General features: G+C 36.5%; 4 long non-coding RNA genes across 4 annotated transcripts; 2 read left to right on the top strand and 2 right to left on the bottom strand.

Annotated features, from left to right (window-relative positions):
• The first annotated feature begins 323 nt into the window (after positions 1-323).
• On the top strand, positions 324-3,259 carry LOC124865301. The gene is made up of 2 exons (XR_007037538.1): positions 324-381; positions 2,490-3,259. It is a non-coding gene; the product is annotated as an uncharacterized LOC124865301 (long non-coding RNA).
• On the bottom strand, positions 2,695-5,891 carry LOC124865300. Its single transcript, XR_007037537.1, has 2 exons — positions 4,732-5,891; positions 2,695-2,925 (listed from the first exon to the last, which is right to left on the bottom strand). It is a non-coding gene; the product is annotated as an uncharacterized LOC124865300 (long non-coding RNA).
• Positions 5,892-6,038: 147 nt separating this feature from the next.
• Positions 6,039-8,515, top strand: LOC124865320. The gene is made up of 2 exons (XR_007037544.1): positions 6,039-6,476; positions 8,285-8,515. It is a non-coding gene; the product is annotated as an uncharacterized LOC124865320 (long non-coding RNA).
• Positions 7,314-10,889, bottom strand: LOC124865321. The gene is made up of 2 exons (XR_007037545.1): positions 10,832-10,889; positions 7,314-8,721 (listed from the first exon to the last, which is right to left on the bottom strand). It is a non-coding gene; the product is annotated as an uncharacterized LOC124865321 (long non-coding RNA).
• Between the last annotated feature and the right edge of the window lie 8,379 nt (positions 10,890-19,268).

Here is a 19,268-nt window from a genome sequence, read left to right on the forward strand (position 1 = left end):
TTGTTGAATATATAATTTAAGTTACCTGTAGCTTTTCTAAAAAACATTTTTACTTTTTCATCTTAGAGTTACAGGGGGTTACAACTGTTAGGGGCAATGTCAAAGACATGCATCCTTTTATATTTTTAAAGGTATAATCAACTTAATGTTGACCTATCACATGAAATCCTAATAAAGGAACTGTGTAACCTGACAGAATTGTAAGTTAATTTTTGCTTTACAGCAGGACCTATTTGTTGAATATATGAGCCAGTCTAAATCCGTTCAAAATAGAAAAGACCTAAAAAAGTAAATTAAAAAAAATTGTGCTTCACTACATCGATGGAACGAGAAAAACCTTCAGCTTCTGCGTCAACATACTGGAAAAGCAGCTGAAAATAGGTAAGACGAATATCAGATTAACAGAAAAAAAAAGAACATCAGTATACTGTTTCCAAGTTACAAATTGACTAGCAATGATGTGTTTGTTTTTGAATCATGAGAGACTCCATTTTAGGAAAAAGGAATGATAATTTAAGTTACCTGTAGCTTTTCTAAAAAACATTTTTACTTTTTCATCTTAGAGTTACAGGGGGTTACAACTGTTAGGGGCAATGTCAGGAAAGGGGCAGTTACGTCTGTTTCTTAGATAACATATCACCTTTGAACTCAAGAAGGGTTTTGGTCTTAAAAACATAGGCAGCTGAAATAGGTAAGACGAATATCAGATTAACAGAAAAAAAAAGAACATCAGTATACTGTTTCCAAGTTACAAATTGACTAGCAATGATGTGTTTGTTTTTGAATCATGAGAAACTCCATTTTAGGAAAAAGGAATGATAATTTAAGTTACCTGTAGCTTTTCTAAAAACATTTTACTTTTTCATCTTAGAGTTACAGGGTTACAGTTATTCTATATCCCAACTGTTAGGGGCGATGTCAGGAAGGGGCAGTTACGTCTGTTTCTTAGATAACATATCACCTTTGAACTCAAGAAGGGTTTTGGTCTTAAAAACATAGTCTTTGCAGTTGAGAGATAGAGGGGAGTACAAATGTTTCTGTACCTCTTAAAAAATCCAGATTGTCGTCATCCTCAAGCATTGACAGTGGATCAAAAAGGTGGTTTCAGGTTTCCAAGACTTGAGCTATCACCAAAAAAGTAATAGTAAGATCATTTAAACCCTCTAATATGCACTCAAACACAATCTCCTAAAGCAGTATACATTTCAAACTATGGCTCTATTAAATTTAATAGAATATGCATGGTAATCTCTGTTTAACTATAAATGACTTTTTTAAAGAAAATGAAATTGGAGTGCATCAGATTGTTAAAAAATTCTTCAAACTGTAAATAAGATAAATGTATACTATTAATAATGAATATTGTTTTGTACATAGTCCAGATTTATTAATCTATTGCATCACACAAAAGCAGAGGTCATTACAAGTTACTTTATTCTTTTAAATGTTTTTGTTTTATTATTATTGAATGGTTGTTGCATAGTCGTAACCAGGGTCTATTGAAAAGAAAAAACATTATAGTTGTTTTGTAGACAAATTCTTTTTATACACTCAAGCACAATTTTAATCAGTTATCAGTTTTGTATCAGTACAAGGATGTTTTTTTCTATGCTTCAATAGTACTCAGTGCAGAATTCTGTTTTTGCAGTATAATTTTGACAACATTCTGAAGATTCGCATTCTTGTACATAGTATAATTGCAACGACAATCGTTTTGGAAATTCTTTGAAATGCTGTGTGTACTGATTGCTGTCGCTTCATTTAAGAAAAAATTGTATCTGCTAAATTTCTATGTCACTGACAATAAACATTTATTTACTTTGTGTATTTTAAACTGGTTTCTTATTCCTGTCATTTTTACATCTTTACAGTAAGTAATCCTCTATATTTAATTTCATTTTGAAACTTTGTTTTGTATAGACACCAACTTTGGTCATGTTGCAGTCACTTTGTAGTGTCATCTATTGTCAAAACAACTTCTGTGCATTTAGAAAGTTGTATACAATTGATTATATTTCATAGAGTGCATAATATTTTGGATCCATGCTTTTGTGTGCATTCTGCTAAGTAAATGCAATAAACAGATTTCTAGAGTTTATTCTTGTTTTTAAACTTGATTTACAATAACTCAATTGACTGTGAGAGTCAGTTGAGGTATTAGTATTTTTTAATGCTATTACAATTTCTTTACACAACTATTTAGCATACACTAAATTGCTAAGCAGATATATTAGAATGCACATGCAGTACTTTTACATAACACACTGGGATTTTAAAAACAAAACAGCAACCCACACATGGCTTAATTCTTCCCTCTCAAACTTTTAAGTTCTAAGGTTTTTCATATTTTGTACATATCTAGTAATTATGGTGTATGTTATTTTTCAAACTTTTTCACTTTGAATTAATATTTGCTTAGTAAAATCAGTGGTCTAACTTTTTTACGATTAAGGTTAGATTTCAATTCAATTCAATTTTATTAATTTTAGGAATATAGCACCAGTTCAGAGCAAATGTCATCTCAAGGCAGATGATAAAACAGAGAGTTCTAAGCATGTAGCTACAGTGGTAAGTAAGGACTCCATATTAACAAGAAAAACCTCTAGTAGAACCATGCTCAGTATAAGTGGCCATCTGCTGTGATTGGCTAGCTTTAGAGGGCAGAAAGTAAACAGAAAAAAAAAAACACAGAAGCACCAGTCCAGGAGTAGTTTATTTGGGAAAGAATACAGCACACACCGTTAGTGACATCACTAATACCATTAGTAGTTCCATCTAAGAAACACAATAAAACAAGAAAGCACTGAGCCAGTAGTAGTATCAATGGGATAAGAAAATTAAGAGTAAATACCTGCAGCAATAGCTCACTGGCATTATCCTTGAAAGAGACAGTTAAAGACAAAATCCCTAGGCAGAGTGTATCTTCTATGAAAACAACAAGAATGAGAACATACACTTTATTAGATTATGACACACAACACAAATACACCACACAAAGGTTTCTATTTACTGCTGCAATTTCTAGTTATGATTAAAGTTCCTTGTCAGGTTAAACACAATTTTGTGGCCTCACACATTTAAGATAATAAAAGGAATAGAAGTGTTGCACATATATTTATTCTGAACTTTTGTTATTTTATTTAGAGAGCACTCACATGTTGCATTTCTAATTTAACAAATAAATATTAAAATCGTTTAGAATTTCTTCCTTTAGGAATTTCTTTCTTTAGGAAGTGGCATAGAGAAACACTTTTAGAATTTTGACATTTTCTTATGAAGAGATGGTAAAAAATATGAGGACAAGTAGAAGGAAAACTGCAGAAACAGAATATCCACATGCTCTTTCTAGTATTTTTTTAAGGAAACATTGAACTAAAGCAGAACCATCTGCTGGAAGAGGTATGGACAGTAGAGGCAGACAAGCCATTTGGGTGCTTTCTACCAAACTGGTTTGTGTGGCTTTAAAAATGTTTTTTATTGTTGGCATTTGCCCTTTGCTTAGCTAGATGAAAGAACAATGAGCAGGTTAATGGAGACCATTAACATATAAAATATAGTGACAAGCATGTTCATGTTATTTTTACTTGTAACTGTTTTTTTTTTTAAGATGAACCTAATAAGCTATTAAAAACAAAAGCAATTCAACATAAATATAATGTCAAATAAACATTGGTATAAGACAAAATTATTGTCTCTTGTCCAACTGCTGTTTATTTCAATGCCACTTACCTCATAGTGTATATATATGTCAATAAACTGATCTACACTTCAGAGTTGTGCTGATTTCAGTTTAACCTTCTTGCTCATCACCAACATTGGATATTTTGAAACCTTATGAAGTTAATAAATACTACTTGAAAAGGTGTGTGTTACTCTTCTGCAGTGTAGTTTGACATTTTTAATCAAATGTTATAAAAGCCGATAAGTGGTGTTCTCAAACGGCACTTGTGAGTTGCTCAGTAACAAAACCAATTACTATTTCTTAATTCTATTTAGAGTTACCTTCACTGGTATGACAAAAACGTGTTTTTATTATTGAAATGTCATTAGTTCTTGACTAATTCTACAAACACATTCTGAAGTTTCAAATAATTTCTATAAATGAAATATACAACATTTGCTTACAGTTAACTGACTACACACCAGAATCAGGACATCTCTTCATAGCTTATAATGTTAGGCATATGTTGTACGCAGACCATGTCAATTACTATTTTCACTTAATATTAAAAGTTCTAAAAATTACATTAGCTTAGGAATTACCCTAGCTAATCAGCAACATTCACATTTGCCAAGTTATTTCTTCGTAAATAAGAATCATGAAAATGTGTTTTTTCAAAGATATCACACCTTATAATCCCATCACACTATTGAGTATGAGCCTTTTGTTTTTATTGCGTTAGAAGACATGATTCCACAATAAAATAACACTAACCAATCCTCTTCCTTACAGTTGGGCCAAAAATTATTCATATCCTGGAAAGTATAGATGTATATTTTTTTTCATTTAACTGAGAAGTTTGTTTCTCACATAAAAGGAAAAAGGCATCTCTCCAATGACAACAAAATAATTAAAATCTTTATAAAAAAATTGGCATGTTAAAATTTTTTTATGTTCTCAGTGTACATCCACAATGCTGAAAAGGAGTGTTTAAAACGTGGCAGAAGTAGTGGCAGAAGACATTTTGATGTATCCTAAAATCTCTTTAATGGCCTCATGTTTAGATTTACCTATCACGTGAATAGGATCCCACTACGGAGGCGAGAGCTGGTGTAAAGCAGCTGGTCTCCAAGCACTCTTTCTTCTCTGCCCCTCAATGTGTTGCAGTAGCAGGGCTTGTAAAACAAACCAAAAGTGTCTGAACCAATATAATCAGCACCTCTCTGACAGCATTCGTTTTTACTTCACTGTATGGCCATAAAAGTCGCATCTGAATTTGAACACAGCAATAGTGAATGACATCCGTGAATCAGTAATTCTGTGTTTAATTAATCTGTGGTTTCAAGGACTTTGATGTGTGACACAAAAAAAACGGAATTTTGGAACTGGAATTGAATTTTGGAATAGAAAATGAAAGTTATCAAATGGAATTTTCAATACATAGCAAAGCAATTTTCAAAGCAAACAAATTCAGTTTAAAAGCCAAGGAATTCAGTTTCAAACCATTAAATTCATTTTAATGGTTTGAAACTAGGTAAAAAACTTTTATTTGGTGGAGACTGGACTTTAGCTGTGTGTCAGAGTCAGGGCATGAATCACTTGGTCTATTTTGTTTACTTCTATCTTCGCCAAATGTACCAAGAGTAGGAGAGTTAGCTCGCAGGAGATGAAGTGCTGCCATCAAAACTAAATTTGCCGCTTTTTAAAACCACAGATATCCTTGCGTGCTTTCTAGGTTTTAGCGGCATGGCTTTCTGTCCGCTGTCAGGAGCATGTGTTCACCTCCGTTCGAGTGCACCTAACTCAGTGTGTCAGTGTCACCGTTGGTGACACAGAGTATGATGAGTGTGTTTTCGTCCAGCTTTTGCCATGTTTGGCCATAGAAAGAAGAGTAGTGACAACACAGGGACAGAAATCCTTCACGACGTGATCCAATAAAACGAATGACATTAACTGTTAAACTATTACTACATGCTGTGATCCTCTTGGGGGCACGGCGGTCTGGTTGGTAGGGCGGGGTGCCCCCCTTGAATAGTGGTAGGTGAAACACTGCAGGTGCTTCCACAGATTAGAAGTATTCCGCCGCAGCCGTGCATATTGCATCATAAATATTTCTGCACAGCATTTTGAAATGGAGTTTCGACGAAAATTCAAACTGAAAGACTGGGGTGGTGTTCCAACTACAGGGGGATCACACTCCTCAGCCTCCCTGGTAAGGCCTACGCCAGGGTATTGGAGAGGAGAGTCTGACCGATAGTCGAACCTCGGCTTCAGGAGGAGCAGTGTGGTTCTTGTCCCGGCCGTGGAACACTGGACCAGCTCTATACCCTCTACAGGGTGCTCGAGGGTTCATGGGAGTTTGCCCAACCAGTTCACTTAATGGTTTGAAACTGAATTCCTTGGCTTTTAAACTGAATTTGTTTGCTTTGAAAATTGCTTTGCTATGTATTGAAAATTCCATTTGATAACTTTCATTTTCTATTCCAAAATTCAATTCCAGTTCCAAAATTCCGTTTTTTTTGTGTCACACATCAAAGTCCTTGAAACCACAGATTAATTAAACACAGAATTACTGATTCACGGATGTCATTCACTATTGCTGTGTTCAAATTCAGATGCGACTTTTATGGCCATACAGTGAAGTAAAAACGAATGCTGTCAGAGAGGTGCTGATTATATTGGTTCAGACACTTTTGGTTTGTTTTACAAGCCCTGCTACTGCAACACATTGAGGGGCAGAGAAGAAAGAGTGCTTGGAGACCAGCTGCTTTACACCAGCTCTCGCCTCCGTAGTGGGATCCTATTCACGTGATAGGTAAATCTAAACATGAGGCCATTAAAGAGATTTTAGGATACATCAAAATGTCTTCTGCCACTACTTCTGCCACGTTTTAAACACTCCTTTTCAGCATTGTGGATGTACACTGAGAACATAAAAAAATTTTAACATGCCAATTTTTTTATAAAGATTTTAATTATTTTGTTGTCATTGGAGAGATGCCTTTTTCCTTTTATGTGAGAAACAAACTTCTCAGTTAAATGAAAAAAAAATATACATCTATACTTTCCAGGATATGAATAATTTTTGGCCCAACTGTAAGGAAGAGGATTGGTTAGTGTTATTTTATTGTGGAATCATGTCTTCTAACGCAATAAAAACAAAAGGCTCATACTCAATAGTGTGATGGGATTATAAGGTGTGATATCTTTGAAAAAACACATTTTCATGATTCTTATTTACGAAGAAATAACTTGGCAAATGTGAATGTTGCTGATTAGCTAGGGTAATTCCTAAGCTAATGTAATTTTTAGAACTTTTAATATTAAGTGAAAATAGTAATTGACATGGTCTGCGTACAACATATGCCTAACATTATAAGCTATGAAGAGATGTCCTGATTCTGGTGTGTAGTCAGTTAACTGTAAGCAAATGTTGTATATTTCATTTATAGAAATTATTTGAAACTTCAGAATGTGTTTGTAGAATTAGTCAAGAACTAATGACATTTCAATAATAAAAACACGTTTTTGTCATACCAGTGAAGGTAACTCTAAATAGAATTAAGAAATAGTAATTGGTTTTGTTACTGAGCAACTCACAAGTGCCGTTTGAGAACACCACTTATCGGCTTTTATAACATTTGATTAAAAATGTCAAACTACACTGCAGAAGAGTAACACACACCTTTTCAAGTAGTATTTATTAACTTCATAAGGTTTCAAAATATCCAATGTTGGTGATGAGCAAGAAGGTTAAACTGAAATCAGCACAACTCTGAAGTGTAGATCAGTTTATTGACATATATATACACTATGAGGTAAGTGGCATTGAAATAAACAGCAGTTGGACAAGAGACAATAATTTTGTCTTATACCAATGTTTATTTGACATTATATTTATGTTGAATTGCTTTTGTTTTTAATAGCTTATTAGGTTCATCTTAAAAAAAAAAACAGTTACAAGTAAAAATAACATGAACATGCTTGTCACTATATTTTTATATGTTAATGGTCTCCATTAACCTGCTCATTGTTCTTTCATCTAGCTAAGCAAAGGGCAAATGCCAACAATAAAAAACATTTTTAAAGCCACACAAACCAGTTTGGTAGAAAGCACCCAAATGGCTTGTCTGCCTCTACTGTCCATACCTCTTCCAGCAGATGGTTCTGCTTTAGTTCAATGTTTCCTTAAAAAAATACTAGAAAGAGCATGTGGATATTCTGTTTCTGCAGTTTTCCTTCTACTTGTCCTCATATTTTTTACCATCTCTTCATAAGAAAATGTCAAAATTCTAAAAGTGTTTCTCTATGCCACTTCCTAAAGAAAGAAATTCCTAAAGGAAGAAATTCTAAACGATTTTAATATTTATTTGTTAAATTAGAAATGCAACATGTGAGTGCTCTCTAAATAAAATAACAAAAGTTCAGAATAAATATATGTGCAACACTTCTATTCCTTTTATTATCTTAAATGTGTGAGGCCACAAAATTGTGTTTAACCTGACAAGGAACTTTAATCATAACTAGAAATTGCAGCAGTAAATAGAAACCTTTGTGTGGTGTATTTGTGTTGTGTGTCATAATCTAATAAAGTGTATGTTCTCATTCTTGTTGTTTTCATAGAAGATACACTCTGCCTAGGGATTTTGTCTTTAACTGTCTCTTTCAAGGATAATGCCAGTGAGCTATTGCTGCAGGTATTTACTCTTAATTTTCTTATCCCATTGATACTACTACTGGCTCAGTGCTTTCTTGTTTTATTGTGTTTCTTAGATGGAACTACTAATGGTATTAGTGATGTCACTAACGGTGTGTGCTGTATTCTTTCCCAAATAAACTACTCCTGGACTGGTGCTTCTGTGTTTTTTTTTTTTCTGTTTACTTTCTGCCCTCTAAAGCTAGCCAATCACAGCAGATGGCCACTTATACTGAGCATGGTTCTACTAGAGGTTTTTCTTGTTAATATGGAGTCCTTACTTACCACTGTAGCTACATGCTTAGAACTCTCTGTTTTATCATCTGCCTTGAGATGACATTTGCTCTGAACTGGTGCTATATTCCTAAAATTAATAAAATTGAATTGAATTGAAATCTAACCTTAATCGTAAAAAAGTTAGACCACTGATTTTACTAAGCAAATATTAATTCAAAGTGAAAAAGTTTGAAAAATAACATACACCATAATTACTAGATATGTACAAAATATGAAAAACCTTAGAACTTAAAAGTTTGAGAGGGAAGAATTAAGCCATGTGTGGGTTGCTGTTTTGTTTTTAAAATCCCAGTGTGTTATGTAAAAGTACTGCATGTGCATTCTAATATATCTGCTTAGCAATTTAGTGTATGCTAAATAGTTGTGTAAAGAAATTGTAATAGCATTAAAAAATACTAATACCTCAACTGACTCTCACAGTCAATTGAGTTATTGTAAATCAAGTTTAAAAACAAGAATAAACTCTAGAAATCTGTTTATTGCATTTACTTAGCAGAATGCACACAAAAGCATGGATCCAAAATATTATGCACTCTATGAAATATAATCAATTGTATACAACTTTCTAAATGCACAGAAGTTGTTTTGACAATAGATGACACTACAAAGTGACTGCAACATGACCAAAGTTGGTGTCTATACAAAACAAAGTTTCAAAATGAAATTAAATATAGAGGATTACTTACTGTAAAGATGTAAAAATGACAGGAATAAGAAACCAGTTTAAAATACACAAAGTAAATAAATGTTTATTGTCAGTGACATAGAAATTTAGCAGATACAATTTTTTCTTAAATGAAGCGACAGCAATCAGTACACACAGCATTTCAAAGAATTTCCAAAACGATTGTCGTTGCAATTATACTATGTACAAGAATGCGAATCTTCAGAATGTTGTCAAAATTATACTGCAAAAACAGAATTCTGCACTGAGTACTATTGAAGCATAGAAAAAAACATCCTTGTACTGATACAAAACTGATAACTGATTAAAATTGTGCTTGAGTGTATAAAAAGAATTTGTCTACAAAACAACTATAATGTTTTTTCTTTTCAATAGACCCTGGTTACGACTATGCAACAACCATTCAATAATAATAAAACAAAAACATTTAAAAGAATAAAGTAACTTGTAATGACCTCTGCTTTTGTGTGATGCAATAGATTAATAAATCTGGACTATGTACAAAACAATATTCATTATTAATAGTATACATTTATCTTATTTACAGTTTGAAGAATTTTTTAACAATCTGATGCACTCCAATTTCATTTTCTTTAAAAAAGTCATTTATAGTTAAACAGAGATTACCATGCATATTCTATTAAATTTAATAGAGCCATAGTTTGAAATGTATACTGCTTTAGGAGATTGTGTTTGAGTGCATATTAGAGGGTTTAAATGATCTTACTATTACTTTTTTGGTGATAGCTCAAGTCTTGGAAACCTGAAACCACCTTTTTGATCCACTGTCAATGCTTGAGGATGACGACAATCTGGATTTTTTAAGAGGTACAGAAACATTTGTACTCCCCTCTATCTCTCAACTGCAAAGACTATGTTTTTAAGACCAAAACCCTTCTTGAGTTCAAAGGTGATATGTTATCTAAGAAACAGACGTAACTGCCCCTTCCTGACATCGCCCCTAACAGTTGGGATATAGAATAACTGTAACCCTGTAACTCTAAGATGAAAAAGTAAAATGTTTTTAGAAAAGCTACAGGTAACTTAAATTATCATTCCTTTTTCCTAAAATGGAGTTTCTCATGATTCAAAAAACAAACACATCATTGCTAGTCAATTTGTAACTTGGAAACAGTATACTGATGTTCTTTTTTTTTCTGTTAATCTGATATTCGTCTTACCTATTTCAGCTGCCTATGTTTTTAAGACCAAAACCCTTCTTGAGTTCAAAGGTGATATGTTATCTAAGAAACAGACGTAACTGCCCCTTTCCTGACATTGCCCCTAACAGTTGTAACCCCCTGTAACTCTAAGATGAAAAAGTAAAAATGTTTTTTAGAAAAGCTACAGGTAACTTAAATTATCATTCCTTTTTCCTAAAATGGAGTCTCTCATGATTCAAAAACAAACACATCATTGCTAGTCAATTTGTAACTTGGAAACAGTATACTGATGTTCTTTTTTTTTTCTGTTAATCTGATATTCGTCTTACCTATTTTCAGCTGCTTTTCCAGTATGTTGACGCAGAAGCTGAAGGTTTTTCTCGTTCCATCGATGTAGTGAAGCACAATTTTTTTTTATTTACTTTTTTAGGTCTTTTCTATTTTGAACGGATTTAGACTGGCTCATATATTCAACAAATAGGTCCTGCTGTAAAGCAAAAATTAACTTACAATTCTGTCAGGTTACACAGTTCCTTTATTAGGATTTCATGTGATAGGTCAACATTAAGTTGATTATACCTTTAAAAATATAAAAGGATGCATGTCTTTGACATTGCCCCTAACAGTTGTAACCCCCTGTAACTCTAAGATGAAAAAGTAAAAATGTTTTTTAGAAAAGCTACAGGTAACTTAAATTATATATTCAACAAATAGGTCCTGCTGTAAAGCAAAAATTAACTTACAATTCTGTCAGGTTACACAGTTCCTTTATTAGGATTTCATGTGATAGGTCAACATTAAGTTGATTATACCTTTAAAAATATAAAAGGATGCATGTCTTTGACATTGCCCCTAACAGTTGTAACCCCCTGTAACTCTAAGATGAAAAAGTAAAAATGTTTTTTAGAAAAGCTACAGGTAACTTAAATTATATATTCAACAAATAGGTCCTGCTGTAAAGCAAAAATTAACTTACAATTCTGTCAGGTTACACAGTTCCTTTATTAGGATTTCATGTGATAGGTCAACATTAAGTTGATTATACCTTTAAAAATATAAAAGGATGCATGTCTTTTTTTTGTTGTTTTGTTTTTTAGATGTATTAACGCCTGAAAAAAAAACATACAGATTATTAATAACACCCTTAAACACACCCCTGTGTGTTTTAATTGGCTCATTTAAGGCCTTCCCCGTAACACCCTTAAACACACCCCTGTGTTTTAATTGACTCATTTAAGGTATCGCCCCTAATGACGACAACCAATCAACATCCACTGTTACGCCCCTTGGACACACCCCCCCTGCCCACATGGCAACCACATGGCGCCCATATGCCCCCCACCGGAAGTCCCGCCCTCACCGGAAGTCCCGCCCACCTGTCAAAATGTTTGATGGAAGGGTGCACTTAAATTCTCTCTGACAACAATCAGTCATACACTGCACAAATATGGCCTTTGTGGAAGAGTGGCAAGAAGAAAGCCATTTCTCAAAGATATTTATAAAAAGTCTCATTTAAAGTTTGCCACAAGCCACCTGGGAGACACAACAAACATGTGGAAGAAGGTGCTCTGGTCAGATGAAACCAAAATCAAACTGTTTGGCCACAATGCAAAACGATATGTTTGGTGTAAAAACAACACAGCTCTTCACCCTGAACACACCATCCCCACTGTCAAACATGGTGGTGGCAGCATCATGGTTTGGGCCTGCTTTTCATCAGCAGGGACAGGGAAGATGGTCAAAACTGATGAGAAGATGGATGGGGCCAAATACAGGACCATTCTGGAAGAAAACCTGTTGGAGTCTGCAAGAGACCTGAGACTGGGATGGAGATTTATCTTCCAACAAGACAATGATCCAAAACATAAAGCCAAATCTACAATGGAATGGTTCACAAATAAACGTATCCAGGTGTTGGAATGGCCAAGTCAAAGTCCAGACCTGAATTTAATCGAGAATCTGTGGAAAGAGCTGAAGACTGCTGTTCACGAACGCTCTCCATCCAACCTCACTGAGCTCGAGCTGTTTTGCAAGGAAGAATGGGCAAGAATTTCAGTCTCTCGATGTGCAAAACTGATAGAGACAAACCCCAAGCGACTTGCAGATGTAATTGCAGCAAAGGGTGGCGCTACAAAGTATTAACGCAAGGGGGCCGAATAATATTGCACGCCCCACTTTTCAGTTTTTTATTTGTTAAACAAGTTTGACACATCCAATAAATTTCATTCCTCTTCACGATTGTGTCCCACTTGTTGTTGATTCTTCACAAAAAATTGGAATTTTATATCTTTATGTTTGAAGCCTGAACTGTGGCAAAAGGTTGACCAATTCAAAGGGGCAGAGTACTTTCACAAGGCACTGTATAATATATCTAAGAGGTAAATTATATTTTAATTGCTAGACTATAAAGTTTCATTGTTTTCTGGTGTAGTGTTTCTTACTTAAAGTCAAATTCTGTTGACAACTCGAAAAAGCTACATTTCTTTATTATTTGACAAAAAAAAATCCTTCTTGTTTCCCCCTTCCTTTAACTGTTGGCTATTCAGGATGGCCTTGAAGCTTCTGATCCATGAGATATACCAGCAAAGTGTCAAAGCCTGACCTGTGCAAACATTTGACTGCCGGTGCATAACTCCATCTGTTCGACAGCAGCATTCATGACAGCCCGGCTCAATCTTCCAATAAGGAGCAATCAGCACCCGTCTCAGTCCTGTCTGCGGAGTCTCATCATTGTGTCAAAGGAGAGTGCTGCTCCCACATGATTACAGGTGTGACCTTAGCCATCCCAGCACATATTCACCAGGGGACTTATCGACTTTCCTCATCCAAACCATAATTGCATGATTCAGCAATGTCCTCAAGTGCAAATGCAGTGAGTTGTGTGGCTGTGAATATTTCTAGAGTCTCCACGGTTTATGGTCCTGCAGCAAAGGAGATTATCATTGCTTAAGATAAGCATTTGATCAATCACACAATATGACCAATGTGGCGTTAAATGATCTTACTCAATGCTATTTAAACACTAGCCTTTAAACAATGCAGAGGATAAAGATATTCCACCTGAGTTGCAGGAGTGAAAGCTCCAGTCAAATAAATTGCCCAATAACATATCATGTGAGTATTTGACGGAATCTACAGAGATCTCTCATATTTATTTTATTTTCCAGGTATATGAAATGCCAATGAGGTGTTTGAACAATGGCTAATCACTGATGCTCTTGACATTTGGACACATGTTCTCTTCCAAAAGTCTCATGAGTAATCTCCTCCAATAAACTATGAACTGCTTTGTGCAGCACTGACAGCATGAACTTTAAATTGTTCCAAATTTTCTAAACTTTTCAAACATTTCAAAAAGAATGGGCGGATATAATCAAAGCCTCAGGAGGTTCTCCTCAAACCTTGTGTGTCACCCGAACCCTTACACACACAACAAAGCATAATAAACTTGACATTGCTTTAGGCGGTGCATTCGGGCAAAGATTTTAAGCTTCAAACTTGCATATTTATGAACCCAACATGCAAACCTTTACAGCCTTTGTTGCCGATGTCTGTGCCCATTTTGTAGGTGTCAAGTTAGTGGGTATGAGGTCAATTCCACTCTGAGCTCTTATATAAAAATTTAAATCAAGACCCACTTGGCTGCAATAAGTTTTAAAAACAGAAACAGAAGTCTGCCAAATATCGCTGCACTGTTTTTTTTTTTTTTTATGATCTGAGCTGATGCGTGTTGCTTTAAATCAAAACTTGGCCCTCAAGACAGTAAGCTGCAACACTGTTTGAAGCAGCTGCGCTAACTAAGAAGGCTTAAACACAACTGTCTTTGGTTTCATGCAATAAATTAAAAAATGTTTGATGATATTGTTAACCTACAGCCATGCAGTCATACATGACTGCTTTTTTAAAACAAAATATGCAAATATATTCCTGGAGTATAGCCAGAGTTAAAGGTAGGGAACATGCCCACTGCTGTAAGTGTCTTGTGGTGATCAAAGCTTTGCTCAGACTCCCACCAGACTCATCACTCCCCCGTGGACCAGGTAAATTCACCATTGCTGTTGTATGTAATCAGTAATATACAGTCTACCTTAAAGCCTTTTATCGAGCTTAAAAATGGGAAGATTATTATCAAGGTCTTCATTTTTGAATTCAAGAGGAGGAAGAAGACACTTGTCTTGTGGTGCTTTGGGGTCAGAAGTTCAATAACAATTTACTGAACAAATATGTACAATGTTTCTAGGTGATGTATATGAATACAACCCGCTCCGACAAATCTACATGAGGACTCGTTCATGGCTGCCTGGTGTTACAAATCAACACAAGAGGAGGCCTTTAATTCCTTTTAGAGACATAAAGGGTGGATATATATTTTGGTTTCAATAACTAATGGATGAAAATACTTTTATAAATCAATATATTTTAGGTGGATTATAAATTAATTTATCGGATAAATCACCATAAACAAGAAAAGAGAGGGAAAAACATTTAGTTGGCCCCTCAATTGTTCATACCCCTGATTTAAGGATGTTTTCATTTAAACAAAATTTTCGTTTCTGTTTGAAAAAAACAGGTTTCTCTATCAGATCCAATTTTGTCCCTGAATCTAAAATTGTATTATCAACACTTCCAACCAGGAGAGACTGTTTGGTCAAATTCAAAAATATTACTTAAAATTTAAATCTGAAAAAGTTTTTGCCTTTATGTATATGTGCCAAATGGTTTTCACACTTGTAACTTTGTGATTTTATTGTGAAAACGTTTGCAAACAGTAGAGAATTTTCTGCCTATATTTAAACTTACTTTTGTCACAGCGATATAGTATTTAATACTGCATATGTTTCGAGAATAAACCCAGTTATTGTGTTAGCTGGTATAAATGTAGGGCTGAGGGAAATTCTTGAAGGAATAGTTCCAATTAATCTGAATTACAACCAAATGAAAATGCCGAAATAGTTACCTGCTGTAGTTAAGATCTTAACTGCTTATAACCTTTAACAGAAACTCAACTATCCTTTAAAACAATGCATGATTATTGCATGAATAATTCTGTGGTATTTTACTTCAGCCAGTTGACTGTATTCTGAGAACAGTAGTCTGGTTCACCATTTTATGAATAAAAACAATCTTTCTAGTGAACAGTAAATGATCATGCTTAAAGGCCCAGTCAAAATCGAAATCCTAATTGAGACTCTGTGACAAGACTTTAAAACCGACGCTCTCAATTACATTACAAAATGTAAAACAGCTCAAAGAGTATGAAAAATGCTGTATGGTCTCTGTCTCCTCCACTAATAAACAACCTAAAGCCGTTATTGAATTACTATATTCAACATGCTGTATAACTGTGATTTCTGTTAAAATGCAGACACCCCAGTACTCTGATAACTGATCCACTTGGGGAGTTTATCAAAAGGTAATTTTGATGCAAGTATATATTTACTGGCACAAAAAGTACTTTTGCATTTTCTTCTATATATTTTTTACTGTTTTGTACAATGTACCTTCTCCCTACTCTTGATATTGAAAGAGAAAAATTGCTCACTTTTCTCCTCTCTACTTTAGTCTGCCTAACTGACATGAATGAGTAACAAAACCAATAGTAGTTGTGAAATTCGCCAAAATTGCAGCTTGAATTTGCTTTTTCCTTGTGTGGGTGCTTTTAAAGAACAGCCTGAAGTGGTCCTTTTGAATTCAGACCTTGAGGCTTGTTTTAGTTTTATAGGCTGCTGGATTTATTTACTACTTCTGAAACATTGTTGAATGAAAATGTAGATCTGCTGCTACTTCCAAACTTTGCGCATTGGGGTTTTATGCAAATTAAGTGATTCTCACCTTTTTTTAAATTTTCCCATTCAAACATAATCAAAGTAAATAATAAGTTCAATGACCTCACAAAACAGCTGGATTCTTTTGAAACTTTGAAACAGAGTCAGAATACATCTTTAGTTCATATTTTCAAGGGGAAAACTCTTTATTTGGGGTCAAAATCACGAAGCTGATACTAAACATAGTTGTGTTCTGCTACCATTGGAGGCTTTGATGTGTGAAAACAGACAACCAGGGATAGGTTTAAGCATATAGAATTATTCACCGATGCAAACATATATCTTTTGAAATCTTTTTAAAGAGTATTTAGACAGATATTTTATTTGTTAAAATGAGGTCCATAACATTTATGTTTTTTTTATTTATAAAAAAGTCGATCTCAGTGTGTTCTTGTCTGGGTATTTATCCAGCAGGGAAGAGACCCATCAAACATTGGGTTTGATAGGACATTTTAGTTTATATAACACAAAGGTTGGCGGTCAGGGGGTCCACAAATCTCACAGCAGGCCCCCATACAATCAGGGTGATTGCACCGAGGCACTAAATCATTAATGAAGACTTCCTCAAAAGCTTTGGATTTTTTGTTGCTTCTAGAACATTGTGAAACTCTTCCATGTCTCCAGTATTTTCATGTTTACCAGTCAGTGCAGAAATGCAAGACTACCAGAGAGATTATCATACAGTGATCTGACAGGTCCTTTTTCCAGTAACTTTGAAGTTTTTTATGTATAAGAATATATGGATACGGATGTATCAGTTCAGTTTATATATATGTAGTGATATATTACAACGAACATCATCTCAAGGCACTTTACAAACAGGTCTAATTGATACAGCCCGGTTGGCAGCCCGGCCAGGTCCAGAGCCACAGAAAGAAGCATTAGCCGAAGGCCACCACAGCACGCCAAGGACCAGGCACCTGCCAACCCCACACCCAAACTCCAGAGGTACCCCAGCATGCCGGCCACCCACACTCCTACACGGTACACCCCGATGCATCAAGCAGGCTGGCCGGCCAGCCCCTCCACCTAAGCAAAGCCACATCCCAATCAACACCACACACTGCCCAGCCAAGACCCCCTCGCCAGAGTCCGGCGTCCCTCCCAACCGACAGACCGGACACCAAAGCCAGGGACCGAGATCCAAGGAAATCCAATCGATCCTGAGAGAGCCGAAACGCCACCCCTCGCCCTATCTTTAAGGGAGTGCCTGGCCACCCTATGGAGGAAGTTCATTTCAGCTGCTTGTATCCAGGATCTCGTCTTTTCGGTCCTGACCCAAAGTTCATGGCCATAGGTGAGGGTAGAAACGTAGACCGAGAGCTTCGCGTTTCAACTCAGCTCTCTCTTCACCACAATGGACCAGCACAGCCTCCCCATTACTGTGGCACCCGCACCAATCCGTCTGTCGATCTCCCATTCCATTCTCCCCCCAAGATACTTGAACTCCTCCACTTGAAGCAGGAACTCCCCTACAACCTGAAGAGGACAAGTCACCCTTTTCCGGTCGAGAACCATGGCCTCGGACTTGGAGGAGCTGATCTTCATCCCAGCCACTTCACACTCGGCTGCAAACTGCCCCAGTGTATGCTGTAGGTCTTGGCAAGAGGAGGGCAACGGGACCACATCATCTGCAAAAAGAAGAGACTAAATCCCCTGGTCCCCAAACCAGACCTCCTCGGGCCCTTGGCTGTGCCTAGAAATCCTGTCCATAAGTTCATAAGTTATGAAAAGGACCAGTGATAGCCAGGGCAGCCCTGTCGGAATCCAACATGCACCAGGAACAGGTCCGACTTAGTGCCAGCAATGCGGACCAACTCCTGCTCCACTTGTACAGAGACCGGATGCCCCCAATCAAGGGCCCCCAACTCCGTACTCCTGGAGCACTCTCCACAGGGCACCACAAGGGACACAGTTGAATGCCTTCTCCAGGTCCACAAAACACATGTGGGCAAACTCCTATGAACCCTCGAGTACCCTGCAGAGGGTGTAGAGCTGGTCCAGTGTTCCACGTCTGGGACAAAAACCACACTGCTCCTCCTAAAGCCGAGGTTCGACTGTCGACCAGACTCTCCTCTCCAATACCTTGACATAGGACTTACCAGGGAGGCTGAGGAGTGTGATCCCCTTATAGTTAAAATCCACCCTCCGGTCACCCTTCTAATGAAGGGGGACGCCCGTCCCGGTCTGCCAGTCCAGACGCACTGTCCCCGACTGCCATGCAATGTTGAAGAGGCGTGTCACCCATGATAGGCCCCACAACTTCCAGAGACTTGAGGTACTCAGGGCGGATCTCATGCACCCCCGATGCCCCTACCAGGGGCATTTAAGCCCCACAAAACATAGCCTCCAGAATCGTCATTGACTCCACCACGTTAAGGTGGTGGTTCAAGGAAGGGTGAAGCTGGAGTTTAAAACAAAATTTCAAAACAAAAACTTGTTTGGTATTGTACAAAGCACAAAAAGTTAGATCCTCACTTAAATTACTGTTAGGGCACCTAAGAAAAAAATGCTAAATTCCTTTCTGACAAAACATTTGGCTCCCATAATGGATCAGAGAACAAATGTTTTACCTATGACCATGACAGCTGAATGTTTTTCATCATATCTGTAAAATTTGCAGGTTCCACCTCTTATGGGTGCAGTTGGTAGCATTGTTGCCTTCCAGCAAGAAGGTCCAGGGTTCGACTCCTGACCGGGGGCCTTTCTGCATGGAGTTTGCACGTTCTCCCCATGCATGCGTGGGTTCTCTCCGGGTACTCCAGCTTCCTCAAACAGTCCAAAAACATGACTGTTAGGTTAATTGGTTTTTCTAAATTGCCCTTAGGTGTGAATGGGTGTGTGCATGGTTGTTTGTCCTGTATGTCTCTGTGTTGCCCTGCGATGGACTGGCGACCTGTCATGGTGTACCCTGCCACTCACGCGTATACTGCTGGAGATA

This window comes from Girardinichthys multiradiatus, chromosome 3, assembly GCF_021462225.1.
Source record: "Girardinichthys multiradiatus isolate DD_20200921_A chromosome 3, DD_fGirMul_XY1, whole genome shotgun sequence".
In the NCBI taxonomy this organism is placed as follows: Eukaryota; Metazoa; Chordata; class Actinopteri; order Cyprinodontiformes; family Goodeidae; genus Girardinichthys; species Girardinichthys multiradiatus.